At 59.6% G+C, this 2500-nt stretch overlaps 1 protein-coding gene across 9 annotated transcripts in view; it reads left to right on the top strand.

Moving 5' to 3' along the window:
* Positions 1–513: 513 nt before the first annotated feature.
* Positions 514–2500, top strand: part of LOC122254469 (uncharacterized) — an 18046-nt gene continuing 16059 nt past the window's right edge. For 5 of the 9 annotated variants that reach the window (XM_043018143.2, XM_086531898.1, XM_086531892.1 and 2 more), the window contains exon 1: positions 1110–1256. The gene's annotated coding sequence lies outside the window, so the exon portion shown is untranslated. Of the gene's footprint in view, positions 620–678; positions 973–1109; positions 1257–1828; positions 2107–2500 lie in introns of those variants that run through there. The other 4 variants (XM_086531896.1, XM_086531894.1, XM_086531893.1 and 1 more) reach the window with 4 other exon arrangements.

Raw genomic sequence — 2500 nt, 5'->3', positions numbered from 1 at the left:
CGAGTGCGAATGGCAGACAGCGAGAGCGTGAGCGGAGGGCGAGATATGGAAGAAGCAGACCTAGAGGAGGAGGGCAGACCTAGGCAGACGGAGCGAGGGTCACCTAAGGCTTGGCTCGTAGCTTTTTAGAGCTGTTACTTTTTGTTGGTCTTTGTTAGGAGCCCGTGGAACTGTTCGCTAGGGTACAGCAGTCGGGCCGGGCCTTCGCTCTGCTGTAGAACGCCCGTCGGATTACGTAACGCCGTGGCAGAAGCTGCAACGGCCGAGGCGTCGTGGCAGAGAGCAGAGGCCCCGTCAGCGCCTGCTGCCACGCCACACGGGCGTCCGTCACATCCTTAAAGGAGAAAATTTCCCGCGGGCGAAGCATTGCAGGACGCGGACGAAACGGGCAGAAAGAGCGGTCCCTCGTGGTAGCCTGGGGGTTAGGCCGGCGTGGTTGCAAGATGTTGCGACGGAGCCACCAGGCCGGACCAAGACTGCCTCCGCTCCTCTCACTCTCTTTCTACCCCGCGCTCTCTTTACACCCTGCCCTTGTCTCGGTCTCCCTCCCATACCTATCTTTGTTCCTTGGGACTCCTGCTCCTCCGCCTCACCGCCGCCACCGCGCCGTTCCTCCGCCGTCTGTAACTCTTCCTCTCCGTGTCCTGGTGTCCTTTCCTCCTTTCTCTAGGACACCACGCAAGGGCCTCTCTCTCCTCGCTGTCGTCCCGCCGGCCGTACTTTCATGTTGGCAGTGTCCTTAGCTGGCTCTCGCCTAGGTGAGGGTGCGGGCGGCGTGCGGCGGACAGTGTGGCAGAGATAAGGGAGCCCCTGATCGCCGCACACTCCCGCCCTAAATCTTCACTTAAACTGTAAACACGGCCCGTCGACCTCCTTCGCGCTGGGAGTCGAGGGGCTCGACGCCTGGGCCCATCGCCCCATCGCCCCATCAACGGCGGAGCTCGTTTTCATTGCGGTTCAAGGGAATCGATAGTAATGAAGGGTTGAAAATGTTGATGTAGGAGCAGTGTGTGTTTCTGGTAGCGTGAGTGTTGCATGAGTGCGTGTGTGCGTGCGTGCGTGCGTGTGCGGGAAGTGTGGTAGTGTCCCGGCAGAGCCGCGCGTGGCGGGCCTACCGCGTACGTACGTCGGTGTGGCGTTCACACAGCAGAGAGGGCAGTGTGAGGTGCGCCGCCCAGCCGAGTAGAGGTGCGGCCCGCCAGTCTCTGTGCGCCTCCGCTGTATCACCCGCCACGTCCCCGCTGTTGCCTACTCTAGTGAGCGTGTGTCTCTGTGCCTCCTGCCCGCCCTCGTGCACGGTGCCGCAGCGCTGCCCACGGCACCAGCACGCCTCTTCCTGCAATCTATTGCTGGACCATAGCTGGCCCCTCTGCCTATACGGGAGAACAGTGCCCAACAGGGTCGGCCTCAGCTGCATTGAGCCAGCCAACAACTCCGCCCTTGTTGGGGCTCTTGCAACCCGCGCTCACCATACAACGATGGTGACAGACACCATGGATGGCGGCAGCGTGGTGAACGACACGCTGCGAGCGAAGTGATATTTTGCGAATGCATCAATGAAAACAGTGTTGAGCCGCCGCGTGACAAAGGACTCAGTGCGTGTGTGTGTGTGTGTGTGCGCGGCGTGTGTTTTCCAAGGAGAGAAGTGCACAGTATTAGTGATACACTGGGCGAGCGGCGTGGGGGTTGTTGAGGTTGTGTGAGTGGAAGGGAAGGGTTGAGAAGAGTGGGCCTGGGGTGGTGGCGATGGTGGTGGTGGTGGTAGAGGTGGGAGGGAGGGCCGGGGTGAGCCTGGGAGGGAGCAGGAGGAGGAGGAGGAGGAGGAGGAGTAGGGGGGGCAGGGCAAGGGCAGAGGGCTGCTGGGCCAGATAGGGGAACGATGCCCACTCCACCTCCCCTTCGCCGCCACCACTCCGCAACAACTTGCTCGCTCACACCTGCAACCACCCTGCAACTTAGCAACACAGCCTTCGTCAGCCATGTGTTTCGTGGACTCTCCTCCTCGCCCTAGACCTCGTGCTCGAAAAGAGTGTGTTCGCCTCCCGGGCGCTCGGCCGCGCCAATCCGTCAGAAAGTGCTCCGTGTACCGCCTCGTAAAACATACATGTACCATCTCTCTATAGACATCAGTTTCCTTATCTAAAGTTATCTTTATCTTTATCTTCATAGCTATACGCGCGTAAATGTGTCTGTGTGTGTTTGTGTGTGTGCTTGTGCGTGTGCGTATGTGTCTGGGCGTCCACACCGTGCAGTGAAGTATTTTGCATCGGTGAAGGCGCGCCGATTTCGCGTCCCAAGTTCGCACAAGTTTTCGCTCTTGCGTCCGAGTTCGCGAGCGACCAACTCGTGGCCTCCGCTCCTCGCCGACCCTCGAGTACAAAGTGTCAGAATAAGTGTCAGAAGGAAGTGTTCGGGGTCGTTTCTTGAAGGGGAAATGTTTTCGAGACACCTGGGGACTCGGAAGTGGATTGCAAACGCATGTTGCGAACTTTGCACTCTC

The sequence above is a fragment of the Penaeus japonicus genome, unplaced genomic scaffold (assembly GCF_977035675.1).
Source record: "Penaeus japonicus unplaced genomic scaffold, GWHDUDI00000001_assembly GWHDUDI00000036, whole genome shotgun sequence".
Classification (NCBI taxonomy): domain Eukaryota; kingdom Metazoa; phylum Arthropoda; class Malacostraca; order Decapoda; family Penaeidae; genus Penaeus; species Penaeus japonicus.
The sequence above is the reverse complement of the archived record's forward strand: the minus strand, read 5'-3'. Positions and strand labels throughout refer to the sequence as shown.